Source organism: Pezoporus flaviventris, unplaced genomic scaffold (assembly GCF_033815535.1).
Source record: "Pezoporus flaviventris isolate CSIRO_AGI_PZ_B2104156 unplaced genomic scaffold, CSIRO_AGI_Pfla_v1 ptg000055l, whole genome shotgun sequence".
In the NCBI taxonomy this organism is placed as follows: Eukaryota; Metazoa; Chordata; class Aves; order Psittaciformes; family Psittacidae; genus Pezoporus; species Pezoporus flaviventris.
Window position 1 is genome coordinate 4672617 of NW_026892603.1, and position 23732 is coordinate 4696348.

General features: G+C 39.1%; 1 long non-coding RNA gene across 1 annotated transcript in view; it reads right to left on the bottom strand.

Annotated features, from left to right (window-relative positions):
- The window catches only part of LOC133277434 (uncharacterized), a 226690-nt gene extending 203272 nt beyond the window's left edge, over positions 1 to 23418 (bottom strand). Inside the window, exon 1 of the long non-coding RNA XR_009746206.1 lies at positions 22827 to 23418. This is a non-coding gene — a long non-coding RNA (uncharacterized LOC133277434). The remainder of the gene's footprint in view (positions 1 to 22826) is intronic.
- Positions 23419 to 23732: the final 314 nt, after the last annotated feature.

Genomic DNA, 23732 nt, shown 5'->3' on the forward strand with positions numbered 1-23732 from the left:
GCCAATTAACAGCTAATCTGCAGACTTTATACAAGCATGTTGGATTAGTAAAAATACCTTCCGCACTGATACAATTCATCTCAGTTTAGAACAGGGAGAACATGTTCCTAGGTGCACTGCAGATGATAGCTGGTTTATCTATTCAAGTAAAGGGCATAGGTGGTATCACTCTGTGCTGGTAGCTGAAATACAGCAACTTCAAGCAGGGTCAAACATGACCTTCCAGTGCATTTTTGAGTCATTTGTTATGCCTTCCAGGAACTAATCACCTCAGTACAAGGACTGATCCACAGCACATTGTACATCTGAACTGAACGTCTTCTCCACTGCATGTGCCATAACAAGGACACTGAAAGTCACAACTATTGTTCAATTATAAGCCACAGCAGCACAGGAGATTTAGTCACATTAAGGCTGTTAAAACCAATGCAGCTAAGTAGCCTGTGCTGCTTCAGAAAGCTCTATCAGTAGCAAATTAGCCCTTGCCCTCTTAGGGCATACGTAATCTTTTCAAAGCTCTGGCCTCTCTCTGGTAGCTCACCTGTTCTCCTGTGAAGGGGCTTACTTCTCACTACAACTGCTAAGTGTTTAATTTAAAGAGTAAATACAGTTTTCCAAGCTTTAATTAAAAAGATTTCTGAAGTGTGAGGATGCACTTGAAACCTAACAAGCAAGATTTTAATCTCCTCACCTATAGTAATCACTTCACAGCACGGGTGCTAATGAAGGCAGCAAGGATGAGATGCACTGATGAACCTGTGCAAACCAAGGGAAGAAAAAGACAGAGTATTTTTTCCTAAATTAAGTTTGCCTATCCATGAGCAAGTAACCAAAGCTTCGTGTGGTCATTTTGAAATGCCCTGAAGATGCCCACTGAGTCAATACCCTACTTAACAGCACTCTTGTCAAATTTCCCTGCTGTATTGATAATAATTTCAGTTTGTGCTGTTAAAAAGGGATTGGCCAAAGAAAAACCCTGCATCACTGGACTTGCCTGAATAAGCAGGTTTCATCAGCAAAAGAAACCATGCAGCTCCTTCAAAGAAACGGATCTTTTCTGTTCAGCTGGATTCTTATTCCAAACCATGCAAAATGTTACAATTTCTAACATGTCTTATCAGTTCATTCAAGCCAATGTAACAAAACAGACTTAAAACATAACCAGAAGCTTTCACTTCCATCCTGTCCCAATACATTTTCTACACCGTAATGCAGAGAAAAAAACTTGAAAAAGACACAAACATACACATAGTACCTTGGCAGCCTGTGTCTGTTTTGAAACTCAAGGATTGAAATGCTTCCTCCATTGCCATATCTACTGGGAAAGGTGAAGTTGCCATTTTCTAACTCAAAGAGGCTATGGTTTACAACATACTTTCAGATCATCACCTGGACATCTACTCTGAAAAGGTTAAACAACACTTGAATCAAAAGGTATCCAGCTCAGAATAATCCTGGTTGAGAGCATGTGCATACATGCCTCTTATTCTAGATGTGTAGCAACCTTGATCAGTGCCTGCACTTTATGAGAAGCAGGGACCACCAGTCCCTTGTGCCATACTGGAAATACCAGGCGACAGGCACAGATACACAACCTCATATACTCAGAGGTGACATGGAAAAGCACTTCAAAGCCAAGGTATAGTTGCTTGTTAATTCAGGCTCTAGGCAATGCTATTTAAATATTACATATATTTTCACAATTATATGGTCTTGTCACAGAATGGTACGTACACAGAAAAGTGTATGAGCGTGACTACCTGTACAGTACAAGTGCTTGCTGAAGAGTTAAGTGGTAAGAGTTAACATTAGCATCTCAAAGGTACAAAGAAAATTTTTGTTTTGTTTATTGTTAGGACAGGAGGAGGATCAGTGTAGTAAATACACACTTCCAGTTTTGTCCTGGGTTCAGCAGTAGCAGTCATGTTTTTCCTTTGTGTTAACTGGTGCAGTGCTGTGTTTTGACTTCTAGCTTGAGAACAGTGTTGGTGAAGCCGATGTTTTCGGTTGTTGCTAAGTGATGTTTACCCTGACCAAGGACTCTGTGAGGCTCATGCTCTACCAGGGAGGAGGGGAAGCTGTGAGGAAGCAGAGACGGGGCGCCTGACCCGGGCTAGCCGGGGAGGTATTCCATACCACAGCACGTCATGCCCGGGGTGGGGGGGTAACTGGGAGTTACCCGGAAGGACAGGGGCTTCCGGGTGGAACTCGCTTTCTTGGCCTGTGGTATCGTATTCTCTTCCCTTGTTATTTTCCCTTATCAATGTTTTAGCTGATAGTTGCGGTGGTGATTTGTGTACATTGGTTGCTGGACTGTTCTTGTCTCAACCCGTAGGAGTTGCACTCTCTCGATCCTCCTCCCCGTTACTCCGGGAGCGGGGAAGGGGAGAGCCCCGGTGCGAGGTGGGGGGGGGGAGACGGACACGGACCTCAATTGTTGTCAGCTCGGCACCACTCACTGGGAGTGAGTGAACAAGTTACCTGACTGCGTTTAAACCACGACAGTTCCTTTTGGCACCCAACGTGGGGCACGAGGGGTTGAGATAAGAACAGATCTGACTGGATTGGTAGTCACTCGTCACAATGCTGATTTATTGGCTCTCAAGGTTTTTCCTCTTGATCTCACAGTTTCAGTATATCATATCTTACGTCCATCCGGTATTTGCTGTATTAGTGTTTTTCAAGTGTGGGGCTTGGGCTAAGGTTTTTATCCCATTGTACTTTATGGTAATGACTTGTAATACAATAGACTCATTGATCATGAAACTGATCTGGCTTATGTTCCCAGTGTGGTCACCACCTTTATACTTTGGGAGGTATATGATGGAGGTGCTTAGCAATTACACATCTTTTTTCTCCTTCTCAGGTGCTCAACCTGTGAAGGAGACATCCTTTTACCCTCCCAGTCGTCCCCCCAGACCATTTACATTGGAGAGTTTTGAATTTTTTGAATGGCCTTTTAATGCTGTTGAGACTTGTTTGCTGATGGTGATGGGAATCACCATGCTAACACGCATACAGAGTGTGTGTTTTGCCCACTACTGATTTCAAGAGTTAAGCAGATTCAGGTTTGGGTCTTGTCTGGGGTCAAATGACGATGTAGGAGGACCGAGAGATTTTCCCTGAGGCTGGACAGCCATGAGTGGCAGGGTGTGTGGGATAGTATGGGCAAGTATCTAGGTCAGTGGGCCCCTCCAGTACTTTGGAATTTCACTACCGAACAACTGCAAAATCCAGAAGAATTAGTAAAACACTTAAATGAGGTGTGTGGTCATTCTGGCCATACCAGAGATGGACAAATCACGGCAACCTGCTGGGGCTTGGCCTATGCTTACAGAGCCTTGTTCAACACTATCCAGCACCTTCAAAAGGAAAAGAATGTCGGCGGATTTGAGGGCAAAGTGACAGTCGCTACTCAAACTTTGGCTGCAATGAACTGCGCAGCTACCCCAGTGGCAAGTACAGCAGCTGCTCAAACTTCAACTGCAACAGACAGCGCGGTTACCCCAGCTCCAAGCACAGTAGCTACACCACCCCCAGCAGCAAGTACAGTTGCTACTCAAACCACAGTGATAATCACTGCAGCCAAACCAGAGGACCAATTCGTACCAATATCGGTTGCCCTTGTACGCAAGAGAACAAGCAAAAAGGAGGCAAAAAGGGTGAAGCAAGATGAAGAAACAATGAATTCACCACAAAAGTTACCTGACTGGGTTTAAACCACGACAAGTTTTAACAGTGAGTTCAAGTATAGGTGGTGCACCCCCCCTTGCATTCCCATCTCCTAGAAGTAATTCTTAGTAGCAGATACCTCTGGTGAGCTCCATGGTGAGCACAGACAAAAATACAACCCAAAATAAAATTGCAACCATAAATTCTTCAACACTTTTCCTCTGTAAAGGGAAATCCTTACAGCAGATAATTCTTGAATTAACACTCTTATTTACAGAGAAGCTCCTTAGTAGTCAAACTACTAAACAAATTGTCTTCAATGGTAGGTATCATTAGTACCAGCAATTTACTGGGAAAAAAAAAGCACCAACAAAACAGCAAAAAAACAAGTAACCCACAAAATTTAACAGTATTTAATTAACTTCCTTATTGCATATGCTCAGCTCTGTGTTTATCGATTCTCATATATATAATGAGCTAAAGAACTACCAGTCATTCCATGTATCAAATGTAAAGTGCTCTGCATGTATGAGGAAAAGATCTATACAAAGACAAGCAACAATGGTAGAACCCTTTTCAAAGATCATCCAGATAGATAGTATAGATGTTCTCTTCTGGTTCTATTTCATGATATATTCTTCAGAAGAAAAGTTACAAGCATATTTATTACAGTTTAGAGACATCCATTTCTTAATGAAAGTCTTTATACTCATCAGTGATGGTAATGCTAAATAGTTATATATTAATGGTTATATATTAAATATTTAATAATGATTGCATATTAAATGTTTAACAAATGGCTGACAATTTCAGTCAGTAATATTTCAGTGGATAATAGATTTCAGTAATACATTCTATTGCAAGCAAATGGGAATTACATTTGTATTTCATGTGCATCTTTTTTCCTTTCCATTTTCAGCTCTGCAAGTCTTTGTATAACAACAGATGATGCTAGGCAGAGAGTACTGTAGCCAACCAGCTTGCATCTTTACATCTGTATTTACTGAGATAACGTTCTCCTAATGCCAGATGCTTTGTGCGCCTTTGGATTTTATTCGTAAAGGCTCAAAAATGTAACAAAAAAAAAAAAAAGAAAAATCAAGAAATTTGTATCACAAAGTTCATTTATCAGCATCATTAACATGTGATGAAAAGTTAAGCTGATAAAGCATTTTTGTCAAGATTGCCAAATTCACTCACTGGAACTGAAAGTTTTCTCAGGAGACCAACCTTTCTGAGAAGAAAGCACACTGCTAGCAGTTTTCAGAGAGTCTCTCTCCTTTAACCTAGTTTTTCATGAAGACATTTAAAAGCTCCCAACCTTATTCTGGGTGGTAAAATAGGAAAACTGCAATCACAAAGTACTTTGTAGAATCAGAAACCGCTTCCTGCCCACCTCCACTGATCATTTTGAACAGAGAAAATTAAAAAAAAAAATATGAAAGGAGCCATCACATAGATCCCACTTGCAGCAGGCAGACAAAGGAAGAGTGCAGATAAAACCCACTGTAGAACCAGATCTCCCAGTCATGCCTGTTTCCTGCATTCTCTTTTGCATTGAAAAAACATCTTATGAACTGGATTTCTTTCTGAGAAATAAACTGGAAGATGCTCTCCAGAAGTGTTCTCAATATGCTCCATTCTCTACTACATGTTCAGCCTAAGGGACCAGACTACAGCTACCAAAAAGTAAATCATAAAAAAAAAAAATGCATTGTGTGGACATCAGTTCCTCAGAACCAGTTGCTTTACTGTACAGATCCAGATGTTGTACCAAGCTAACTGCTAACATGAGTATAGACTAGACATAACTTACAAAGTAGGACTTTTCTCCTGAAAATCCTGTAATAGAAATATTGGCAACTGTACAGCCCCTAAGTACCTTCAGAAAGTCTTCAAAGGAGGCATCAGCTCCAGGGGACTTCATCTAAAGAATGATACTGAGTGTTACCCAAAGTAAAACGTCCCCATATGCTTATGTAACAGCACTAATATGCTGATCAAATGCATATGACTTATCTTCTACTAAATTTAAACCCAGAGTTGTGATACACATGCAGAAACCGAGAGTTGTGTCCCTAAAGTTTCTTCCAGTGACCTAACTACCCTCATGCATACAGTGCTTTAAGTTTCTTTTGTGCCCTTATTCAATTAAATCATAGTAAAAAGAATTAAGAAAAAACTCCTAGTATAGGTAATGTTTCTTCCCTCTTCTTGACATATTATTCTGATGGAAAACCTCCTACTAGCATGGGGTGCACCTGTTACAAACAAATACTGCAGCTGCTCCTTTTTAATATAGTCTGGTTTTCATATATCATATTTGTGATTTCACAAATATCCTAATTTTGCAATTTATCACATCTTATCTCTGTCACACATGCATATTGGTATAGTTCTATAAACATACGTATTTATATATATGTTTATTTGAGATAATCTCAAATACAGCCTCAGAACTAGAAAACACCATGTCTTCCGGAAAAGCACACTTCTGTAATCGAACCGGCAAGCCTTGGGACAGGCTGAAAACCTCCAAGAGTCAGAGCTTAACACTTCAGGGTGTAATATTTGCCTATGCACTAACATAGACAGAGGGCTTCCAGGCTTGGGACAGTCTATTCCTGTACACATCTGGCCATGTTCCTATATTCTAAAGCAACAATTTACAAAGGTATTAAAAATAACAGGTTTCAGTAAAATGTTGCTCTGTTTCCCACATGCTGGAAATGCACTAAATAGTTGAAATACAAGATTACACCCAGAAAACACTATAAACTTTGTCCAAGTGCTGAAGGTGTACCTTCTTATAATTACAGTCATAGAATGGTTTGGGTTGGAGGGGACATTTAAAGTGTCCAACTTCCACTGCAATAGTCAGGGACATCTTCAACTAAATAAGATTTTTCAGAGCCCTGTCCAACCTGACCTTCAGTGTTTCCAGGGATGGAGTGTCTACCATGTCTCTGGACAACCTGTTCCAGTTACATAATGATGTGTAATACAAGCTGTGTCAAGTAGAGCTGACTAAAATACGCTCTAGATTCACCACCACGTTCCTAAAATAAAAAATAAATAAAAGGGGGTGAGGGGAAGATTTTTTTTGGTGGTTTTGTGGTTTGATTTTTTGGGGTTGTTTTTGTTTGCTTGGATTTTTTAAAAAAAAGATGTGAACATTAAATAAATTAAATCCTTTTAGGATGAAGATTTGGTAACTCAGATCTCCCACTTCCCACAGAGCACAGAAAATTAATGATGTACATTTCCCTCACTAGCTTGCCAACATACTTTCTTCTGTGCTCGAGAAATATCTCTAAGGGAAAAAAAGACGATCACATGGCCTCCTTTTAATTTGAGGTTTCAAAAGAACAAAGAACATAAAAACTCATAAGCTACCGTACAGTTTGTTTTCCTTATTTTACCCTCTCACATTATGCACCAGTGCCCAGCTGTTTGGGCACTTAGTGAATCCCACACCTGGGATTCAGGCAAGCCTGATCTATAAATTTTAAGCAGTATTTCCATTTACAGTCCAAGGCATTTGGCACCATGTTACATTGCTCTAAGGACGTTTGGATATATGAGACATGAGGAAGGACTAGTGAATACTGTGCTACATTCTTGGGGAAAATTTTGTGATAAAACTAGTGTCTAAGCTTCCTTTTGCTTCACTGAACATATTTTGAACTTGGGAATCTGAGGAGATTAAACCATTTGCGAATGAAGTAACATCCATGCAGAAAACTCGTCATGCTCTAGCATTTTGTCTATGTTTTTGCTGGAACACTGTTCTTAAGAATTCTTCTTTTAAGGATCCTTACTGAAATCCCATACACTATATCAAGTAATGTGACTCACAGCATTATAAAATGGTTGTTTGGAAGGGACCTTAAGATCACCTAGTTCCAACCCCCCTGCATAGTATGCTAAGACACCATTTGCTAGGCAATAATCAGGGGAACCATTGTACCTCTGCCCTAATTTATAAAGGTCAAGACCTGGCGCTGTCTGTCCACAGAACAAGTAATTGCCACACAAATTGGGGCAGATTGAGTGAGCTGGACTTCAGATGACACCATTCATTTAGGTAAGCATTACTCAAACTAATTAAGCATAACTGCTTTTCTTTTTTTTCTTTGAGCGCAGAATGCCATAGCCATTACTCCTACATTAACCTTTAAAGGGTCTTTACTTTTCATAGATAAATGAAAACTAATTTTAAAAAATCTTTATCATACTGCTGATGAAGGACATGTCCAAATATAACTGGGTGCATTTCTCAGTTGGAAATGAAGACTATTATGGCCAAATGTAGAGAAAAAATCATGACAGCTCATTTTGTACATCATGAAAGGCACTTCTTAACTTGATGGTTACTTTGTGAGGCTGCTTGACCTTATAAAAATAATCAGGTAGTTAATGTCCAAGCACTGCCTCAATTGCAGGATGTGAAGCTATTAACGTCAATACTGCTTGCAACAGTACAGCTTTGCTTGGAGTACAATGTCTGGGGCAAAATATCTCCATCTGCACAGATCTTTAGTATTTATATATTTAAACGGATCTTTGAATTGCTGCTGCAGCAGCTCCTAGCGATTCTCTGTTTCATAAGATGTTTCAACTGTTTCTAACAAATACTGTAGACTCAAGCTGGAAACTGGATTTCTTTAGGATTAAGAGGTTACCTAGGTAATGTGAAGCAACTTTTGAACAAAATCACTTAGTCCAAGGTATGCATCTCACAGTCTTTTTTTACGTTAGAGTCCAGGAGGCAACACATGTATAGTTTATGCGTTTCCTTGGTGTCAGCTGCTTGCATAGACATTCACACTGATGAGTGGTGTCCTCAGGGTTCAGGACTAGGACCACCACTGTTTAACATCTTTGTCAGCAGCGTGGACAGTGGGATTGAGTGTATTCTCAGCAAATTTGTCGATGACACCAAGCTGTGTCATGTGGTCAGCACACTTGAGGGAAGGAATGCCATCCAGGGGGACCTTGACAGGCTTGAGACCATGGGCCTGTGTGAGCCTCATGAGGTTCAACAAGGCCAAGTCAAGGCCCTGTACCTGGGTCTGGGCGATCCCAAGCACAAATACAGGCTGGATGGAGGCTGGATTGAGAGCAGCCCTGAGGAGAAAGACTTGAGGATGCCGGTTGATGAGAAGCTGGATATGAGCCAGCAGTGTGCGCTCACAGTCTAGAAAGCCAGCTGTATGCTCGGCTGCATCAAAAGAGGCATGACCAGGAGGTTGAGTGAGTTGATTCTCCTCTACTCCCCTCTCATAAGACCCCACCTGGCGTACTGCCTCAGCTCTGGGGCCCCCAACATAAGAAGGATGTGGAGGTGTTGGAGAGGGCCCAGAGGAGGGCCACAAAGATGCTCAGAGGGCTGCAGCACCTCTCCTGTAGAGACAGGATGAGAGAGTTGGGTTTGTTCAGCCTAGAGAAGAGAAGAGAAGAGAAGTGCATGTAGTGACAGGAGAGGGGTTAGATTTAGATTAGGTATTGGGAAAAAGTTCTTTACTGTGAGGGTCGTGAGACACTGGCACAGGTTGCTCAGAGAAGCTGTGGCTGCCCCACCCCTGGCTGTGTTCAAGGCCAGGCTGGACAGGGCTTGGAGCAGCTTGGTCCAGTGGAACGTAGGTGAAGGTAATGAAAGCATTCTTAAATACACACAATTTCATGAGCACTAAAACATAAATAGAAGACCTGATTCACCAATGCCTGGCATCTTGTTGAAATGAGAATAAACTAAGCAGCCTTTCAGGAGTACTCTAAAGTGCCTAAAGATCTTGATCAAAATTGGAGCCAAGGGATGCTGGCACCTCTGAGAAGACATCACGTGCTTTAGATGTTCATCTGTGAGACGTAAGCTGTAGCTTTAGAAAAGAAAGTTCCATCTAAAGTGATTTCTTATATTGGTGTTTTACCACTTTCAGATTTATTTTTTAAAATAAATAAATAAAAATGCCTTCTCATACATTTACTTTGTTTTCAATTTTGAAATTATTCAAATAGAGTTTCTGGTACATCTTCACAAGAAAATGAACCTTATTGGTGTCATAGATATTTCAAAATCATTTTCAAGAGTTTCTCACAAAGAAAGGAAAAACTGTTTGAAGCCCACTACTCATTAAAATAAATGTTTGGACTACTGAGCAAGAAAACGAGATGCTAATATTACAAGGTAACCTTTTTTTTTAACTTATAAGCATCTCTACTGAACCTCTCCTTTATTGGCAAAAAGCATTCTAGTTTATCTGCCTTATCCCATCCCAGGCATAGTTATCCTTCTCCACTCAACACAGTGTTTTCCAGTAACCCATCCATATTGCAGGATATGTCATGGTCTGAAGTAGTTATCAGACCCCTTGCAATATACAACTACTTTTCCTGTGGAGTTTTACTTATTAAAATCAGCATGACAACTCATAGTCCAGCAACGGTTTTGCTTGGCAGGTCTACAATTGTCAGAATTTCGCATGTTCAAAACTAGGACCAGTTTGCAGAACTAAAGAGAAATTTTTCTGGAAGACAGACATTTTTGGATAAGCCATTTCTTTTATTGTCATCTTCCTGCCAAGACAGAAGACCAGAAACCTCAATGGGATGCCAACTCCTGTGAGATCTGTAGCCAATTTTCAATAGAAAACTTCAGTTAGTTCATCTAATCTGCAGATAAGCAAGCCAAACATTTGGTTGCTTATCTGAACAATAATATATCACATCTTTTGAGATTGCCTTCACATTATTTCAGTAACAGAAAGCAGAAAAGGGTAAAGATACATAGTTTCCTCCTGCCAATAGACAAGTTTGTCTATGCGCTTGGCTTTCATTCAAATACAGCATCACAAAGTACTTCACAAACAACAATTAATAATGATATATTTGCTTTATTTCTACACTGTTTTCATTAAAATTATGAAGTCAAGGGTTAGCTAATGTGCTTGCATATGACGTTAGTTGTAAAACAATGCAGGGAAAAGAATCAAGCCTGGTCTGAGAGTGAACCTTACACCTAAAGCTGATACTTTGAAGCAGAAGCTGAGAAAGGTCTGCAGGTTTTTTTTCAATAAAGGTATTGACTGAGCATTAACGAAAACAAATCTATTAGAGTTATGGTTGATTTCTCAAGGATGACATTGTGACATCTGGGAAAACTGACAGGAAAATATCAATCCCTCTAATCCTCAGATATAGAAAGTAAGGCACTTGATTACAAAGCAAAACATCTCCATTAGCAGCAACATCATGATGTCATTTGCATACTCTAAAATATTTGTATTTATATGTCTTCTTTTTGTTGGTTTGGATTTTTTGTGTTGTGTTGTGGGGTTGGTTGGTTTTTTTTTGCTTAAACAAAGGTCCCTGAAATCATTTTTCAGGCACTTTCTTTGCTTTTCCAGTTATTAAAGGATACAGGCTTGAAGAAGCTGCAAGATCACTAATGCTGCAATTCAATCATACTGTGATCTACCATTTCACATCTGTCTCAAAGTTTTTAATATTATCAAAAGCCTTCAGCCAAATTCCAGTTTTCTATTAACCTTCCTTTATCTCCTGTTGCATGCAGCCACATACTGTAACAAATGCATTCCTATATGCTTATCTTAGGTTAGCAGCTACTCACACCATGACCGAAGTAGTCTTTGGATACCACCAAACAAAAGTTAAGTCTTCACTACAAGCCCAAGTGTGACTACAGCAATAAGAGAGAGAATTTAATTTGACTAACACCAGCACTAAACCACAGACTTCACTCTACACTGTCTGTATTCACAGCTAGGGTCCTGGTGGCCACACCACCACCCCCCATCCCCCCTGAAAAAAGTATCACCAAACAACTGGGTATTTTGTATTTTGCTGCTTTTTTTCTGAGTTAAAGCATATCAAAGAAGGATCTGAAAATCTTTAGGGAGGCAAACTAGTGGGACTAACAGAAACGAGAATCAGGAAGAGGAACAGAAGGAACATCATGTGATGGTAAATCTCTGAAAAACATTTGCTAAAATGTCTACTTAAAATAGTCTCCATTACATTTTTCATGAACAAAGTGGAGGTGCATGAGTTTTGTGCATTAATTCAAATGATACATAATCAGGATCAAAGCATTCATAACAAGTAAAATCAGTATAATGATTTCTTTGAGGTTTCACTCTTCCCTTATAGGTCACAGCTAGGTTTGTTGAAACAGCTATTACCTGTGCCTGGACAGCTTCAAATAAGTTTTGGTTATTCGTGATTTTTAAGTAGGAAACATATAAAACTATAAAACTCAGTGATTCTCAAGATTTTGACCACAAATTCATGAAATATTCGAAATACTTCCAGATTTAGTTAATCGAAGTATCAGGAAGTGGGAAAAGGCCACAGTTAAAACCTGATTGTTTAATTTACATTCAAATGCAGCATTGTGTCTCAGAAGAAACCTCTGGATAACTCAGGAATAATTGACAGTGTCAGAAATAAAGTTTTATTCTGCCAAAAAAGCACATTATCTAAAAAATCTTCAAATACACATGTTTACTAAGGAGAGATAGCCAGATAACCTTTCTTTTTTCCTTCCCACTGTATTTTATTCTAACATTTTAAAGTTTTGGTTATATTTAAAAATCAAAATACTGAAAGTGAAATTTATTCACTTTATAATATTCACTTATTTTTCTCTGAGCTGCGAGTTCTACCTTTGTGCAAATGCCCAGAAAATACTATGTTTTTATTTGAAGTTTGTTCTCTGCAAAATATGACTGGGGGTAATTATACTGCCCAAATTGCATCTCTTTCTCTTCTTTAAACTTTATATTTCAGATACCTTCATTCTCAGCCTACACTGACTTTGGAAAGCATGGAAAAATCCTAAAAGAATTCCTTTTCTACCCAGCTGGACATGACCAGATGTGAGCTGCTTTCTCTCTGTCTTCTAAAAACAGTAGTATCAAAAAAAAAGTGTTTAAATGCTTGAATACAAGCTAGGCAATATGCTCCACTCTAGAAATCAGGTGGGTTTTATTCTGTACTTAAGAAAAGGCACAAGCAGTCCTAACAAAAACATTCAATCTTGGGCAAGAATCAAGACACAGAGGAGAAAAAAAGTGGCAAATCAAAGTTCTGTGTAAAATATATCAGGTTGCTCTCTGAAAGATAATAGGGTCACAAAATGTATTTGAAAATTAAGGTTAGTCCAAACGGGAGCACAAATGAAAGTAAAGAAGATTCAATTTTATCCTCCCTCTCCTTCCTTTTTTTTTCATCGCTAGTGAAGACAAATCAGCTGTGAATAATCAAGATAAGGAGTTCAGAGAACAGAAATATTCAGATAATGGTAAAGAAGCCTATTGCCATTTAAATGAGATGCTACAAAATGTGTCTAAGGCAATTCCAGTTTAAGGAAAAAAGACACAAGGAATGGGATTGGTTGGACCTAATTAGGTTAGTAAAACAAGCACACAGTAAATCACAGAACCATAGAATAGTTTGGGTTGGATGGGACCTTAAAAATCATCCAGTTCCAGTCCCTCTGCCATGGGGGGACACTTTCCACCAGACCAGGTTGCTCAAAGCCCCATCCAACCTAGCCTTGAACACTGTCACGGATGGGACATCCAAAAATCTTAAAACTAAGAGCTTAGTTAAAAATAATTAAATAAATCTGTAAACTTACTTAGCCACAAAATTAGTTTGGGTGTTATTTACAATTCATTCTTACTGTGACTTCTGTATACAACAGCTAACTATTTTAAGATTGGTTTGATACATGAACATGGTAAAGATGAAACTTTCTACTTTCTCAAAAGGATTTTTTTTCCTCTAAATGAAACAGTCTTGAATATTGCTAAGTATTTTTTATATTTCAGTATTATTATACAATCCCTGTATTCTCACAGGAAAGAGTTGACAGTAAAGAAGATTAAATGCAGCATTAAAAGTCATGCAGTTATAACACATTTGCTATCTGCTCTCAGATCTGCAGACAGCATGGATCCCAAACATAAGATTACTTCTACCATACAAAGAGAAGTCTGTGAAAGGCAAGGTATCATCTCAAAGAGCTGAGCTACCCAGTAGTGTTAGCATTGCCTGAAGGAGAAAAAAAAAGCTAAAGAGAAAACAATTTTATTTTTTAAGTTTTTTTGTTTGTTGGTTTGTTTTTTGTTTTGGGGGATTTTTTTTTTGGGGGGGGGGGGTGTTTGTTTGTTTGTTTAAAGCTCAAATTTCAGTTTCCTTCACTAGAACTAGTGTTGTCATCATCTATGCAATGTCTATGGAGGTTTCCCTGCATCCAGGCTGAAGCAATTGCTTGCAGGATGAGTCAGCTGCAACTGTACAGAAGGATTATTTTTCTGTCTTCTTTTTCATCATATCCTTGCTACAACCTGAACTATTCTGGCTGAGAAATGGGCCTTTGCCACTAACAAGACTTCTACTTACTTTAAAAGCCTTTAGGCAGGATCTTTGTGGAATCCAGATTTATGGACAAATTCAGACATGAATAGCACCAATAGCACCATGAGAAATTATTGCCCCACTGGCAAAAGACCCTTCTCCATTGAGTTGTATCACGACTATGTATATTCAATAGTACTATTGAACCCACAATGGAAAAAGCACACATACTAGTGTTCACATGATATGGACTGATGTAATATTAACCTTCTCAATTTAGAAAACTTAAGCACATTCTGACTGTTGTTCACATAGAAGTAATGTGATCAAGAGTATTAACCAAAAAATAATTGGAAGTTGCAAAAGGAAAGCTACTTAAGAACTATGGGGCAGAAATTGCTTGTTCTTCTCCACTGACTTTTACCAAATTCATTATCATGAAGTCTTCAACTGTCAAGTTCATACCTTGAAACAAATACATTTCCAAAGATGAGTAGGTTTTCGGTTTCTTCTTAATTTAGTAGTTTTAATGAAGTTTTATGTTTCAGTCACACATCACAGGACTAGAAATTGATAGGACCAAAAATATTTCTTCTAGCCCCAGAGAAGTAAGTTATTTGTTAATTTCATGAAAGGAAAACTAAAAGTAACGTTTCTTTTCTATTTAAGTGACCTTTTCATTTATAGCTTCCCTGCTACTACAAATCTACTTTCCTGAACACAGAAAGAAAAAATCAGGGCTCTCTTACTGTTTCAACTGAAGAAAAGAAACCAATTATATTTTTGGAACAATCTTATTTATAAAATGTAGAAAAAAAAAAACCCTGCTTCTAAAGTTGTGGTAAATAAACTGATATTCTGTACCTACATGTTTAAGCCAGCTGCCAGGTTCATACTGTCTTTTATTGTACTACCTGCATAGCACTTCTTTGCAATCTTCATTCAACTTCCTGCAATTTCATTTTTGCAACTTCCAGCTCCAACCCAGTCATGGCTCTACCCCTGTTCTTCTCTGTCATAGGTCCCAGATAATTCTCTCTTTAGTTTCTTTTCGAGTCTTGCAGCCCGTTCAGTCTGCTGGTGACAGCGTTTATATTTTCATCTACTTGGTTCTATTGAAGAAATAAGGATAATGAAGGCAACAACTGTATTATGCTCAGTTTTAAATAACACAGAAATGACTCTTCCCTTGATTCATGTTTTTATCTGAACCGCTCACACAGCAGTTCAAAATACTCATCTTACAGCATTTCATCTTTCCAGCTAAGCAAAGGCTCAAGTTCTCACAACTTTATTTCCAATACCTTCACTAATCCACTTATTAGCTTTCATGGAGTTCTTAAAGTGAGACAAATACCTACTCCAGCCTTCCTCTAGAGTACTACATCACCTAATGATGAGATGAAAACAGCACAAAATACTGAATGGTTCTGGCTAGTTTGTTCCTTCTAGAAAATGGCTGCATATATCAAAACCTCAGTATACTGCTTCTGCTTGCTGAGTGCTTCAAGTATCTGAAATCCTTCTCCTTTTATGCCTCATCTATGAATAAGTGAATGTCTTATGATTTCATAATATTCTTGAGGCAACATGACCTCACAGGTCAGCCCAAACTTACAAGACCCTTGTTCGCTCAACTCCATTTGTCCATCAACCAAGTCATTCAGCTTTACCTAGGCCCTGAAAAGCAGCAGAGGTAAACTTCTCCCCCCACCTGGAAGCTGAGACATTCAAAATGGAGCCAACAAAACAACTCAGCTTGTACAGCTGCATCCTCCAGCAAGGAGAGGTGAAATGAAACAGAGTAGGCAGCCGTATTGAAATCAAAGTCTTCCTACCTTCTTCACTACCTTTAAAGGTAATGATAGGGCTCAACCTAAACGCATATCTTACATTTATTTCAATATTGCAAAGGTTATTTCTCTGTAGTTATTTCAGACTGAGGCTTCCAACCTGGCAGCTCCTAAAATACCTGTTTTCAGTGTTTCTGTCTACAGCCTCACAGCACTGATTTGTTTTCTTTTAGCAAGTATTTTTCCTTCTCCTCCACCCCAGAAAGGCTGTGAGCTTTTCCAAGTTCAATTTGTCTAACTCAAATTCCTTTGTATTATTTTTCAGAACACTCTACAGGAAACCTGCCAGGGTTCCTTGCAGATCTCCAAAAATGAAGATTACTGGAGCACAGATTATGCTTTCTGATGGCAGATATCCCAGACTAATGATGATGGTGGTAATCACATGAAAAATATTATCTTTGCTGATAATGTGAAAAGGAGCCACATTCCTCATACACCCCACTGATTTCCTCTTCTTTCCTCTTCAGGTCTGTACCGAACCTTTCATGTGTAGTCTTGTTGCCAATCTCAGTCATCAGAAGCATGAGAGCATACTAGCTCTCATCTCTTTGATCTTACCCTGCCAAGACGGTAAACTCAGCTCCTAGACTCCATCCAAATGTTTCCATCCTCCCATTATAGGCATTCAAAGACTGTGCAAGTTTGATGCACTCCAAAGACACTCAGAAAACCTGCTGACATGCCCTGATTGAAAACTGATCCGTGTACAATGAAGCCAGGATCCTGTGTATGGGGAAATAACAGTCAAACATTTGCTACTGATTCCTTATGGGATCAGCTTTGGGCCATTTAGTGAAAAGGCCCATGGCTATCACAACTGATTGATCATCTCTATCTTGGGAAATGACCCAAGCTACTCCCTTCGCGATCATAAAAGACAGAGCAGCTCTTCCCCTCCTACAAGAGGGACTTTTTCCATGTCATTAAGACATTTTCTGTGCATATCTATATTCTGCCAGCAGGTTACCACACAGGCTCTCTGCTCTTACCTTGAGCAAGATTAAAGTCTCTAAAACATATATATTTTTATGATTATGACACCCTTAGGACAACCTCTTTAATTTTATCTGTTATAATAATTTCGTATAGTGTTTGGAGTTAACTATTAGTGTAATCTGGATGGGAAAGTTGAAAGATGAAAGGCAAGGAAAAAAAAAGACTTTAAATGGACAGAGAAGAGTATAATTTCTGAACACAGCACTCAAAGTATTATTTAATTATTAAAATTAAATTCAAAATTACATTTAAAATTAAATGTAATTTTCCTATGAATAATGTTAATGTGTTCATGTTCGAATGAAAATCAGTGCAGCTGACCACAAACCAATTTGAATGTCAAATATCGAGACTTTTAACTGCACTTTTTCATTAGCTCCTGAACAGATGAGATATGAAAAGCATAGCTGTTGTTTTCAAGATAGACACTTAGTTACTTGACTGCAAAGAAAAGACTAAGGATTTCAGACATGAAAGGCTCAGAAATGAGAAAGAAATAAGAACTCTGAAATTACAAGTAACAACAACAACAATTAGCAAGACAGCTTCACCAGCTGGCGGAGGTCATTGCTGGGCCACTCTCCATCATCTTTGGTAAGTCATGGGAAACAGGAGAGGTGCCTGAGGATTGGAGGATGGCAAATGTCACGCCAGCCTATAAGAAGGGCAAGAAGGAGGACCCGGCTAATTATAGACCGGTCAGCCTTACCTCCATCCCTGGAAAGGTGATGGAACAACTTATTCTTGACACCATCTCCAGACATATCAAGGATGAGGGGGTCGTTAAGAGCAGCCAACATGGCTTTACCAAGGGGAAGTCATGTTTGACCAACCTTATAGCCTTCTATGAGGAAGTAACTAGGTGGCTGGATGATGGTAGAGCAGTAGATGTGGTTTTCCTTGATTTCAGTAAGGCATTTGATACTGTCTCCCACAGCATCCTCATAGATAAGCTAAGGAAGTGTGGGCTTGATGATCAGGTAGTGGGGTGGATCAAGAACTGATTGAAAGGAAGAAGGCAGAGAGTTGTGGTTAATGGGCAGAATCTAGCTGGAGGTCTGTGACTAGTGGAGTCCCTCAGGGGTCAGTGCTGGGACCAATCTCAGAATGATTTGAAAGTCTCATTAGCTATATTGCTTATCCTAAGAACTTATAAAATTACTTTCTAGGAATGACAAAATAAGTTAGTGTACAATGCACACAGAGGTGATAACATGGTGATCAGTGGAAACAATTATTTCCTATGATCTCTGCCACTCAATGAAATGCATGACAAGTTGCACCTGCACAGAGCCCCAGCAAAATTCTCACAGTTTTCCATGGGTCTATTCTAGCTGCAGAATGAACGTAAATATCCACTGATAAGAAAAGCCTAAATCAAGATTAAACTGAAAGGATATCACACTGAAGGATGACAGGGTACCACTTTGTGATCTATTGCCTTCCAACATGAGAGTTTCTTTCCTGTGTGGTTTTGTGCCTTTTCAAAACATTCATATTATCACATTTTGCTACTTTTTATAATTTGACATTTAAGAATCAGACAGGTGTGTCCTGTAAGGACTGCCTGTAATAATGTTTATACTGTATTGATCAACACAAGCAATGTCACTGATCTGGCCAGTAGCTCTAAAAAGCCTATTGGTTCAAATACTCCCAGGGAAATCTAACAAAAAAAAAAGCACTAACCCCTTTGGGATATTTTGTGACATTACAACTCCATTTATTCCCAACCTTTTCACTTCAAAAGCAGTTATAATTTCCTATTTGTTGTAAGAATTGAACCTATTTAGCGAAATTGCTTAGAATCAGGTAAATTATCCCGTGCAGATTATTCAATCTAGTTTATTTCCGCCATGTCCACTCTATATTTCACATCCTCAACTGGATTTACTAAAGCTTCAATATGGAAAGCCTGATTCTTGGACTGTTTCCTGTTGGGAAACAGGTTATACCCAGGTGAATGATGTTACAACACATAGTTCCCTATGACCAGATAACTAGACACAGGTTTTTTGCATCCTTCCATCCAACTCATTCTGTTCTAGTCAGAACACACATCCTGGGGTCTCAGGCAATTGGTAGACTTGTGGGGATTATACATCCCAACTTGTGGGGATTATACATCCCAACTACATATTTGAACCAGATTAATGATTGGGCCATATATTAGAGCACTTACTGCATATGAACATTTTGATCTTCAAATTTTAGTCACTTGCAGTGAGGCCTCCTTACATTAAAATTTTGCTTGAACCCCAGAAAGAAAACCTTCAAAAGACAACATTATAATTGTTGCCTCAAGAGACAGATCACAAGTGATAGCGTCCTGTCTTCTACACCAACATTTGAGTAAACTGGGACACCTCAGAGAAGGAGTTCAAGCGGATTAAATGCAACAGATAGGGAGCAAATTTCCAAGACACTGCAAACATTATAAAAAAGGCTGACCTGGTAAAAATAGGCCTTATTCTCCTCTTACATGGCTGACTACACTGGAGTTGCCCAGATTTACAGAGTAGTTGCACAAGTCTAAAACTGATGCCAGTTACATCAGAATCTGGCCAAATGCCTACAAATGCAGTAGCTTCAGATGCTGGCTTAAATTGAAATGGCAGATGTACTATCACATGGTGATCAGGAAATTTGTTCTGCTTTCTTTCCCAAATTGCTACTGACCCCAGCCATATCCTTATGTCAATAAAGAGGTGTGAAAACAGGAATCTGGGAAAAGAGTAGACTATTAAATGGCTTCGAAATGTCTTTTAAAATTGGGTTTGTTCCAGAAAGACTTAAATATCGGGTACACTTGCTTCAATACCATTTTTATGTTGCTAAAAGCAGTTGCCCAAAATCCTGGGCTCTTTCCTCTGGCAGCTTCCTCTGTCTTTTATTTTAATCATATAAAAACTAAATAGAAGTCTTTTCAGACACAAAAGAAAGCTGAATGCACTGTAAATAACTGACCCATTTCAGGCTTTCTTTTCCATTGTGCTAATTCCATCTTCCTGGATAAATGGAGAAAAGATTGACTAATCAGAGAAGCTTTTTAAGTTACAATGGCCTTTTATGACAGTTACAATGTATTGCTTCTGTAATGGAAGGGATTCAGGACAGCACTGAAAGCACCTTGCTTCTTCTGAAAATGATTTAACTCATTGCCCCACTGGCAGAGAAACTATAGGAAAGAAAGGTACACCCTCTTACACCCTTTCGGAAATTGGCCCTTTGTTGGTGACAGCAAAAGCACAAGTTAGTGAAAGGAAAGGTTTATAAACCTTGAGACCAGAACTATAGCAGAACTGCTTTGCCAGCGATGCTGTTGTATAACTCCAAGTATCTCAGTGTGAATGCAGCTAATACCAGAAACCTGCAGCCCAACCCAGGTTAGGGTGAAATATATAAACATTTACTGAGGTGAAGCATGCTGACCAGCATAAAAGCTGTCTCATAAAATGTGTTCCTTTATGGGAGATTTGTTTAATACCATCTATAGGAACTGCTAGCCAGAACAGCAGTATGTGTCATCTTGTTTTCCAGAGTTCTGGCTTAAGTAGACAAGAGATTTCCCAAGGCAAATAGGTAAAAGATCATTTCAGGAGTTCAATACCAGACACGGTGGTAGGTACGAGTCACACTCAGAGAGACTTTTTATATTTTTAATATTCTATGTTATAAGCTACGTATATTAAAGTAGAAAGCAGAATATCCTTTACATGTTTAAACTGTTCCCACTTAAGGCCTGTTTCAGATAATAAAATTAATAATGATAGACTAGTCAGTTTCTTTAGAGAAGTCAACGCTCCTTGCAGTTAGTTCTCTGATCCTGTCTTGCTGTATAGCACAAAGGCATCACGCTTACCTCACTGTTCAAATACATACCAGTAACTACTTGCCTTCTCAGTGTTAAGCCCAGATCCCTTTCTTTCTTTCAATCAAAGTATACTACATTACCCCGACTGAGTGATCTAACACAAGTGTGACAGGACCTCCAAGATTTAGTCTGGCATTGAGTAATCTTCTAATGACACAAAGCAATCACAACAGCCAGTGTAGCAGTGTTTTAGATAAGTGAATGGTCCATTAGATTGTCCTATTTTCCTATCTCTTCCGGATAGATACACTGGCAACTGCCCTATAGCGGACAGGGAGAGCAAAACATCCTCAGGGACAACTGCATTGGAAAATAGCTTCAGTGATTGTAAACAAGAGATAGGAGAAGTCACTTCAAGAAATTAGACTGCTGTAAGAAACAGTGGAGGTGGATGCATTCAAGGGTGCTTTACAGTCAATAGTACAAGCTGATTTTTTTGTATTGCACAAATGTTTTTGGTCTTAAACATCTGTTACCAGCCTATGACATACTAATTATGACTATTTAAGAAAAGGGAGAACAATAAGAGGTCCATCCTAAGATAACAGTATGTACTGTGCTAAACTTCCTGTATGCAGGGAAACAAAAAAAGATGATGATTTCCAGCTAATTGTTTATGCCCTAGTCTTAGGCAGCTATGCCAACAAAAGCACTGAATGATGATTTAAAAAGACCAAAACAAGAGAAATTACATGTTCAGCAGTTCTTTGTTATTTGAAATCCAGTAGTGTGTTTTGTTTGCTTTTCAGCTATACTTTGGTGTGGCCTTTCAAAAAGAAATAATCCTGTGAAAAAAATATCTGGATGAGAAACAAAAGAGCTGCCAAATCTGATCCACAGGTGATGAGTACTTGGCCAGCAACCAAACTTAGGCTAAATTAAAAACAATTTAACCAGGAAAAACTGTCCATCTGCTTGTACAGTTAATACAGACAGAGTGCAAAAAGGTGTTAATAATCTCTAAAGAGAAAAACCTTACACTACATGCTGAAGACCAAATGTCCAGCAAAAACCTCTACTGCACAAAACAGGAAGTCTGTACAAAGGAATACTAGCACAACACTAATATGAAGAACTTCCTAATGTTTTCATATTTAGCAGTAGTAGAAAATAGACAAATTGTGAAGACCCACTGTGACCTACAAAATTTAATCCCCAAATCTAGTATCATTCGCGTTTTAACTGTAGTAGCTAAAGGGAAAGCTAGGAAATTCTTAGAAATATAAATCCGCCTGAGACTACAGTGTGTACTGAAATAACATGTGTGAGCTTCTTCCAAGTCTTACCTAAATATAAGCAGCTTGCTTAAATATAAGTCCATAAAAAGAAGCTATGTATCAAGGGGAGATACTGATAATAAAACACCATAACCACTTAACTATGACATTTTATATAACAGAGCTTCAATCTCTGTCAAAAGTATAGCATAGATAAAACAAACTGGGGGCTTTTTTCTTTGTTGCCACCCACCTGCATACCAAATCATTCTTCAAATCAACCAACAGTTATATAGCTGCATTCATTAACAGCAAGTGGGACACCCAAATTCAATTTCTTGCTTTGACTCAAATCCACAGAGTTAGTTCTTCTCTGTCTGCATTTTGCTCTACAGCTAAATCTCAGTTTTCCACTGCCCACAAGTAATCCATGCTTTGCATTACTGATTCCTCTTTGCCCTGCACCCATAACACACTGGGTTATGGGTGCAGATTATGCTTCAGGATATCCAAGCAAAAGACTAGCTATATTCTTGTAGGTATTAATGTTTTTGCTGAGACGCCTGAACAGGTCTACAGTGGGGCCAGCTAAGTGCTAGTGCTGGAACAAGAGAAGCAGTGAAGCACAAGGCATAGCAGGAATGAGCAGGGAAGCAGGACCGCCTCTTTCAGCAGTAGCTTCTGGTTATGGCTCCTTACTACTACCCTGAAGCTCTATCATCAGTGTCCTAACTATTTTAAATGAGTGGGTTTGGAGTTTTGTGGGTTAAGGTCAGAAACAGTGGTCCCACCCTTGCTTTCTTGACTGTTCACACCTTTGCTTACCCCTTCCCTCCTGCCAGCACTAGCATTAAGACAGCCATGTAATAAGCCACATGTAGAAACTCACTCTTGGGCTTGGTTATGGGGCTTTTTTCCTCCTATTTTCTCCTATAAAGACAGAGAAAATGGAAATACTTCTTAGATACCCAGGAATTTTTACAAAGTGATGTTATTACTTTCCCTTGCAAAGAAAATATGTACATTTTTAGCACATACTCAGTGCCTCACCAATGAATATTCATATCCTCAAGCACATTCTAATCACTTTTAGAAAAGCTACGTTTTTGTCATTTGTAGTAGCTCCTTCCCTCTCCTTCTTTTTTTTTTCCTTCCCTCCTTCCATGTGGGAGGCACTAATCTGAGCCTGGGCAAAAACCACAGAACGAAAATATATTACCACCTCCAAGAGGACCACTGATGGGAATTGGGGAGTTTACCCTGCAGAGTGCCTACAGACACCGTACGTCACTCCTAAAGTCACTGGAAGTTCAACACACCCACCTTTATGCAGGAACAGGACTCCTGCAACCTGAATCCAGCTGTAGAAAAGAGCTTTGTCACAAAAGAGACAGCCACTACTAAGACATGCGAGTTTGTCTCAAAAATGATTAAATAGAGATGAATTAATATCTCTGAGGAAAGTTTGGCAGGCTTGTTTAGCTTGTCTCCCACGGTCGCTGAGCAGACTGTATAAGCTCTCTGCTTACTGAACTGAGTGCTACTCCAGTCTGAATCATGCTCCATAGCACACCAGCAGCCAAACTCAGTGCAACACTTCCAGACCAGCAGCACCGTGGGTTCAGATAATCCAGCCCTAAACTCCTCAAAACCACCTTTAAATCACAGGTCTTTTAGTTCTTCCTCTAACAGAGGGAACTATGTAGAGGAAGAAAAGAAAGGGAAGAATTG